Genomic DNA, 9,064 nt, shown 5'->3' on the forward strand with positions numbered 1-9,064 from the left:
TGCGTGTGCCAGCGAGCCCGACCAGCTCCGGCCCCTTTCCGACCCTCTCGAGTCACGGCGGGGCTCCGAGGGGACGCTGTATCCCCATGCTAACTCAACGGGGCGCCGCGGCCATAGGAAGCGACCCGGCCACCCAAGACTGCGGCGCGCGGGCGCGGCCAGAGTCCCTGCCTCGGAGGCGCCGCCCTCTGTGGCTCTCTGGCATCCCGCCGCCGCCCTAGAGAAGCAAACCGTCTCTGCACAGACCTCGGCGCTAGGGTCCATGCTAGTGCACCCCTGCGGGCCCGCGCCATGGCCTCCGTGTGCGTGGCGGAGTGCCTGCAGCAGGAGACTACCTGCGTCATGTGCCTGCAGTACTTTGCCGAGCCCGTGAGGTTCGACTACAACCACATCTCTTGCGTGTGCCTCACTCGCTGTGGGACGTGGCCGATACCAATATGTCGAGTCCGCAGTGCTGGGATACCTTCTGGCAGTGGTACATACGGCCCAACCGACACCTGACCAACGTGACCCAGTTGGTGAAGCAGCTGCACACCCAGCAGCTGTCTGGGCCCGGCTGCCAGATGAGCTTATGCAAGAAGCACCGCGAGCCCCTGAAGCTGTAATGAGAGGGACCAGATGCCCATCTGCGTGGTGTGCCACCACCCCCATGAGCATTGTGGCCACAGAGTGCTGCCGCTGGAGGAGGTGATGGAGGGCTTCAAGGAGCAAATCCAGAACCAATTGAACTACCTAAAAAGAGTGAAAGACTTAAAGAAGAGGCGGTGGGCACAAGGGGAGAAGGCACAAGCTGAACTCTTCAGCCTGACTGACTTGGAGAGGGAGAAGATTGGGAGTTTGAGCAGCTGTATCATTCCCTGAAGGAGCATGAGTATCGCCTCCCAGCCTGCTTCAAGGAGCTAGACTTGGCCATCTACAACAGCATCAATGGCACCATCACCCAGTTCTCCTGCAACATTTCCTACCTCAGTGGCCTGATCACTTAGCTGGAGGAGAAGCAGCAGGGGCGCACCAGGGAGCTACTGCAGGATATCGGGGACACATTAAGCAGGGTTGAAAGAATCAGAATTCCTGAACCCTGGATCACACCTTGGATTTGCAAGAGAAAATCCACATTTTTGCCCAAAAATGTCTGTTCTTGACTGAGAATTGTGGAGACACGGACGGTTCCCTGGCTTGGCGAGTTAGTCAGGGAGGCTGCCTCCTAAAAGGCTGGGAGAAGGCCAAAGGATTGTGTGCCTGAAGGCAGGCACCAAAGCACTGTATGCCTGAAGGCAGGCAATTAAGTTAGAGAATGATGCCGGGCTCCCTCCGTATTTGTTTTCCCACCTAGTTTAGAAGAGATTGTTCCCTAAGATTGTTATTGTCCTCAAGCTTGCACCCAAAAATTGTAAACATGCTAGTCTTGTGATTTTAGAACAAATGCAGTTCCCTGGGGAAATGGGAAAACAATCACGTAGTCCAAAGAATGCTTATGCTATATAATCCTGTACTAAAAAGCCAATAAAGAACTTGCAGGAACAGAGAGATGGAGTTGGCTCCCTTCTTTCACAATTGGTGCCCCGTGTGAGGGATTCCAAGCCTGACCACAAAGTTTGGAAGCTGTGCAGCAAGGACAAGCAATTTTGTTTCACGGTGGTTCAGTAGTTTCAGCCACTCAACAATTATGGGTCAGTCTCTCACTGTTCCCCAGTGCCAGTATGTTTTAACTTTGCAACGGCTGCTGCAGGCTAGCGGAGCTTCTGTTTCAGAAGATAATTTGCACTCTTTTTTGCATGATGTAGTTTAGCATAACCCTTGGTTTCCTGATGAGGGCACATTAGATATAGGTGTCTGGGAATGAATTGGAAGGAATTTAAAACGTGATTTTGAGCAAGGACAAAAAATCTCCTCTAAAACATTTACCACATGGGCTCTTGTTCGCACTGCCCTGGCCCCTCTTCATATTGCCGGAACTGAGCTTTCTGAAACTGAGGTACCTAAAAGGAAAACCACAGCTGTCTCTGATGAGGGTCTTCCACCTCCTGAGCCCTCGGCTCTCCTACCAACAGCTGATAAGGGTGGCAGATGAACAACTATGACCTGGCCCTCTCTTCCTCCTCCTTTACCACCACTGCCAATTCCTCTCCCTGGAGGTGCCACACCAGTTTTACAGTGCTGTTTGCATGAAGCAGCATTGGCTGGTGATCTTATTTGTCCTGTCATGCTTAACCAGCAAAATCAAAGAGTTTTTAAGCCATTAACTTATCAGACTTACAAAGAACTCAAAAAGAGCATTCGGAAAATGGTGCTGCAAGTCTGTTTACTAAAGGGCTATTAAAAGCTTTGTCTGAAAGTTTTGTTTTAACCCCCTGGGGACAGGGATATGCTTGTGTTTCAACCTCAGCAGACCCCATTAATGACATGGGGAGTCCTGAAGAAAACCACTCAAAAGGCTGAGGTGGTGCTCTGACAAACCGGCACCCCTGTGACTCCAGAAACACTGTTTCTGGCAATGGTTTCTACTATCCATTGCCAGAGCGCAGTAACCTTAATCTTCCTTTCCTTGTTCTCCTTTCTATCCCTGTGTGTCTCTGCCCACCTATATTGGGCACACATTTTAGATCCCCCTCTCTTCCACCCAGTAACTTGGATGGATTCCCCGTTCCCTCTTTCCCACAATGCTACCACCTGGCTAGGTGGAGTACGTGTGCCACCTAGCGGTCCCCTGATTAATGGCAGTCAATGGATCTTAGCTAACAATAGTTATCTTTCACCTCCTCTCATCTTCCCCTTTGTGTATCTTTAACCAGTGAATATTGCATCAAACCCCATAACCATGTCTGGCTACATAATGCCTCCTAGACACTCACTTTCATATCCGCAGGGAGCCTTGCTTATGGAAACGAAACTAGCCGGGATAATGTTTCTGTGCCTGCTCCAGATCCCCCTTGTGCTTCTGGACACAATAAATATAAACCCACAGATGCATCCCTCGATTGGGATGCATGCAGTGGCAAAAATCCCCATGTCCTTTTCATTCATAACCACTCTATTACTGATTGGAGCCCCGTCGGACGTCTTATGTCTGGCAACCACACACAATTAGTTCATTGGGTCAGAAATCACTCTGCCCTTGTGGCAAACTCCCCCAAGCCTATCATTTGGACCAATGGCTCATTAAGCCTTCCTGCCCCTCAACTCAACTCCTGACTGCCACAGCATACTGTGTGGCAGTTAGGACATGTCTTCCACAGGGCACTCATATGGCATGGTATATATAACTCCTCTAAGCACACAAACATCACTTTTACTTGCAACTGTACCCTTGATGCCCTAGTCTGAACCACCCATCCTTATGTATTCTTAATTAGTGATTCTATAAATATCACCTATTCCAATTATTAAAATATCACATTTTCAGGAAACAATTCTTATTTCACTTCCTGTATCTCAAATACTAACATAACTGAAAAGAATATAAAAAGTATATTAGTCTTTAAAAAGACAAGCTGAAGTGTTCCTTCCCGTAAATTTAACCCGAGAGTGGCAATCTTCCTCCAGTCTCATAATTCTTTTTTTTTCTTTTTAATTTTTATTGGGATTGTACAGATACCATACAATCATCCAAAGATCCAAAGTGCATAATCAGTTGCCCCCAGCACCCTCACACAGCTGTGCATCCATCACCACACTTAATTTTTGTTCAATTTTTAGAACCTTTTCATTACTCCAGACAAGAAATAAAGTGAAAGATGAAAAAAGAAAAAAAAAAAAAGAAAAGAAAAGGAAACTCAAATCCTCCCATATCCCCAACCAACCCCCCTCAATTGATGACTCATAGTGTTTGTAGAGTACATTTGTTACTGTTTATGAAAGAATGTTGAAATACTACTAACTGTAGTATAAAGTTTGCAATAGGTATATATTTCTTCCCTATATGCCCCCTATCGTTAACTTCTAATTGTATTTTCATACATTTGTTCTGGTTCATGAAAGAGATTTCTAATATTTGTACAGTTAATCATGGACATTGCCCACCATAGGATTCAGTTTTATACATTCCCATCTTTTGACCTCTAACTTTCCTTCTGGTGACATATATGACTCTGAGCTTCCCCTTTCCACCTCATTCACACACCATTCAGCATTGTTATTCTCACATCTTGCTACTGACACCTCTGCTCATTTCCAAACATTTAAGTTCATCCTAGTTGAACATTCTGCTCATACTAAGCAACCGCTCCCCATTCTTAAGCCTCATCCTATATCTTGGTACCTTATATTTCATGTCTATGAGTTTACATATTATAATTTGTTCCTATCAGTGACACCCTGTAATATTTGTCCTTATGTGTCTGGTTTATTTCACTCAGTATATTGCCCTCAAGGTTTTGTCATCAACCCATTTTTTTTTAAGATGGTTTTGTTCACACACCATACATTCCATTCTAAGTAAACAATTGCTGGTTCTCTGTATGGTCACATATTTATGTGTTCACCACCTTCACCACTATTTATATAAGGGCATCTACATTTCTTCCACAAGATGGTAGGGAGAGTCAAAGAAGGTAGAGAGGCAAAAGATAGAGGAAAAAGAAATGATAGCTAGGAAGCAACAAAAGGAAAAATAACCTTAAATCAAAGTAGAGTAAAGAGCCAGACAACACCACCAATGTCAAGTGTCTAACATGTCTCCCCTATTCCCCCTCTTATCTGCATTTATCTTGGTATATCACCTTTGTTACATTAAAGGAAGCATAATATGATGATTCTGTTAGTTACAGTCTCTAGTTTACATTGATTACATCCCTCCCCCAGTGCCTCCCCATTTTTAACACCTCGCAAGGTTGACATTTGCTTGTTCTCCCTCATAAAAAAACATGTTTGTACATTTTATCACAATTGTTGAACACTCTAGATTACACCAAGTTACACAGTCCCAGTCTTTATCTTTCCTCCTTTCTTCTGGTGTCTCACATGCTCCCAACCTTCCTCTCTCAACTGTATTCGTAGTTATCTTTGTTCAGTGTACTTACATTGCTGTGCTACTATCTCCCAAAATTGTGTTCCAAACCATGCACTCCTGTCTTCTCCTATCACTCTGTAGTGCTCCCTTTAGTATTTCCTGTAGGGCGGGTGTCTTGTTCACATAGTCTCTCATTGTCTGTTTGTCAGAAAATATTTTGAGCCCTCCCTCATATTTGAAGGACAGCTTTGCTGGATATAGGATTCTTGGTTGGCAGTTTTTCTCTTTCAGTATCTTAAATATATCACATCACTTCCTTCTTGCTTCCATGGTTTCTGCTGAGAGATCCACACATAGTCTTATGAAGCTTCCTTTGTATGTGATGGATTGCTTTTCTCTTGCTGCTTTCAGGCTTCTCTCTTTGTCTTTGACATTTGATAATCTGATTATTAAGTGTCTTCACCTAGGCCTGTTCAGATCTATTCGGTTTGGAGTATGCTGAGCTTCTTGGATCTGTAATTTTATGTCTTTCATAAGAGATGGGAAATTTTCATTGATTATTTCCTCTGTTATTGCTTCTGTCCCTTTTCCCTCCTCTTCTCCTTCTGGGACACCAATGATATGTACATTCTTGTACTTTGTTCCATCCTTAATTTCCCAGAGATGTTGCTCTTATTTTTTCATTCTTTTCTCCATCTGCTCTTTTGCGTGTAGGCTTTCAGGTGTTTTGTTCTCCAGTTCCTGAGTGTTTTCTTCTACCTCTTGAGATCTGCTGTTTTATGTTTCCATTGTGTCTTTTGTCTCTTGTGTTGTGCCTTTCATTTCCACAGATTCTGCTAGTTGTTTTTTTGAACTTTCGATTTCTGCCTTATGCATGCCCAGTGTTTTCTTTATAGCCTCTATCTCTTTTGTGAAATCTTCTCTAAACTTTTTGAATTGATTTAACATTAGTTGTTTACATTCCTGTATCTCACTTGAAGTGCATGTTTGTTCCTTTGACTGGGCCATAGCTTCATTTTTCTTAGTGTAGGTTGTAGTTTTCTGTTGTCTAGGCATCTGACCTCCCAGGCCACCCCAATTGGGTTTTCCCAGATGAGAAGAGACTCAGGTCACAGAAAGAAGAAATATTCAGTATCCAGTTTCCCTAATGGTTTTTCTTAGAGGATTGACACACCTGTGCTTTTCTTCCAGGCAGGAGCACCCGTCAGCCTGTCACTGGCTGGTGTAAGGGGGTGTGGCCTGTGGCTCTCCTCCCCCAGCCTTTGGGGTCTGGTTCTGGTAAGGCAGGCAGTAGAACTGGGCCCCTCCCTTTCCTCTTGGGAAGCTATGCCCTCTCCAGAAAGGTCATCGCATATCAATAAGTTCTTTGTTTCTCTGACTCTGCTGATCAAAGTGTTTTCATTTTAAAATGGCTGAGGCTTTCTTTACTGCAAAGTGCTGCAGGCTGAAAATGGCTGAGGTTTTCTTCACAGAGAAAGGGAGAGAAAGGTCCCTGATTCACCCAACAGCCAGAGATAGCACTTGATGCTCTGGGGTCCCCATCCTGAGACAGATATGTGCCCCAACTCTCCCAAGGTCAGTTGTCTCCAAAAACCTCTGTGTGCTTGTTAGGTATCACTGTCTGTATTGAGCAGTTAATATTAAAACCCCAGTTGGAGCTGGGCTGAGAGAGTGCTGCTCTCTAGCACCATGAGTCTTCCATGAGGGAGGGGCTGTCAACTCTTGGCTTTCAGCATGGATCCACAGTTTTTACTTACAGATTTTATGCTGTGATCTTGGGCATTCCTCCCAATTCAGGTTGGTGGATGATGAGTGGACAGTCATGTTTGTCTCCCTGCAGTTATTCCAGGTTATTTACTAGTTTTTTGGTCATTTATGAATTGTTCCAGGGGGGACTAACAGTCTTCCACTCCTCTCTATGCTGCCATCTTAGCTCCTCCGCCACTCTCATAATTCTTGAGCAAGCTTTACAAAAATTTGTGTCCCCCATTTCATATTTAATCTAATTTGGTTCTTATATCTGTTGTTGTAATTTTAGCCTCCACTACTGCATCTATAGTACCTATCACCCAAACTGTGCAAAGAGCTCACTTTGTAAATTCTGCAATTGAAAATGTTAGTCAATAATTTATTACCCAACCAAGCATTGATCAGAAAATCCTAACCTGATTTCAAGCCCTAGAGGCTGCAGCTGAATTTGTAGGTGAACAGCAAGATGCTCTTGCCCAGTGCCTTACCTTGAAATGTGATTGGCAGATGATGTCCATCTGCATAACCCCTTTGCAATGGAATAATACATGCCACACTTGGAATGATGTTAAAAAACAATTATGGGGAGTGTTTCATGATAATTTAACTAGTAATGTGGATAATCTAAAAACACAAATTTTAGAAAGTCTCCATGCCATCCAAATCAATGAAGAGCAAACCAATGCTATCAGTACTCTACAAAATCATCTGCGGTTGCTAAACCCAAGCTCCTGGGGTCACATATTTTCTCTACCTTCTCCAGCTAAATGGCTCTTACTTAGTGCTATGTTTTATGTTTTGCTTCTAGTACTCTGGTGTGGGTGGACCAGCCTAAGAAGATGTCACACCCATTCTCAGGACCCCCATGATATCCCTATTAATGAGCTTTATGTTGTTACACAAAATTGTAATCATAATCAAAAGGGGGGAGATGTGGAGGCATGGAAGTTTCCCTGGCTTGGTGAGTTAGTCAGGGAGGCCACCTCCTAAAAGGTTGGGAGAAGGCCAAAATATTGTGTGCCTGAAGGCAGGCACCAAAGCATTGTGTGCCTGAAGGCAGGCAATTAAGTTAGAGAATGATGCTGGGCTCCCTCTGTGTTTCTGTTTTCCCACCTAGTTCAGAAGAGATTGTTCCCCAAGATTGTTATTGTCCCCAAGCTTGCACCTGAAAATTGTAAACATGCTAGTCTTGTGATTTTAGAACAAATGCAGTTTCCTGGGGAAATGGGAAAACAATCACATAGTCCAAAGAATGCTTATGCTATATAATCCTGTACTAAAAAGCCAATAAAGAATTTCTTGCAGGAACAGAGAGATGGAGTCAGCTCCCTTCTTTCACAGAGAGTCTGAAGCAGTTCACAGAAAAAATGCATTCAGATATGGAGAAAATCCAAGGATTGAGAGAGGCTCAGTTATGCTCAGTGGATGTAACTCTGGACCCAGACAAGGCATACCCCATCCTGATCTTCTGTGATAATCTGTGGCATGTGCAGCACAGTTGCCTCCAGCAGGACCTGCCTAACAACCTGAGTGGTTCAGTCTTTTCCCCTGTGTCTTGGGCTTTCCATGCTTCATCACTGGGGTACATTATTGGGTGGTAGAGTTTGGAGGTAAGGCCAAGTGGACCATAGGTGTCTGTGAAGACTCAGTGTGCAGAAAAGGTGGAGTAATCTTGGCCCCCCAGAATGGATTCGGGGCTGTGTTGTGTGGTATGGGAAAGACTACTTGGCTCTTACCACCCCAGTGATGGCCCTCCCCCTGCAGATACCTCTGTAGCATGTGGGGATTTTCTTGGACTATGATGATGGAGAGGTATCCTTCTATGATGTGACAGAGAAGTATCACACCTTCACTTTTTCTCATGCTACCCTCTGTGGGCCTGTCTGCCCTACTTCAGTCTGATTTACTTGGGAAGGAAGAGTGCTGCTTCTCTGGTCATTTGCCATATGAGTGGGATTGATGGGTTTTCTGGCCTGTGGGGAATCATTGCCATTCCATGGAAACCTCCCCTTGAGAGTAGATAAACTCAGGCTAAAATGCCTGCTGGCCATAAGCCTACCCAAGTTACAAGGCACCATTTTTGCCTTGCCACTTCCTATCTATCACAGCTGGATAGCCTCACTACTTTCCATGCTCATGTTCTCTACTGTCCTCTCTATTCCCAGGCAAATTGTGAGATGTAATGAAATTACATTGCCCAAAAATAAAAATATCAGATATCCACCTCCAGTGATTCACACCTTGCAGTTTTACACATTACTGGAGGGGGTAAAGAATATGGAAAATGTCTGGTTTTGGAGAGTTGTTAAAATACATCTTCCTGGCCCTGCCTTGCTTCTCTGATTCAGTCCCACATAGTGATTGTGG

General features: G+C 44.5%; 1 pseudogene; it reads left to right on the forward strand.

Moving 5' to 3' along the window:
• Positions 1-247: 247 nt before the first annotated feature.
• On the forward strand, positions 248-8,711 carry LOC119523719 (annotated as a pseudogene).
• Positions 8,712-9,064: the final 353 nt, after the last annotated feature.

This window comes from Choloepus didactylus, chromosome X (assembly GCF_015220235.1).
Source record: "Choloepus didactylus isolate mChoDid1 chromosome X, mChoDid1.pri, whole genome shotgun sequence".
NCBI classification, from domain to species: Eukaryota; Metazoa; Chordata; class Mammalia; order Pilosa; family Megalonychidae; genus Choloepus; species Choloepus didactylus.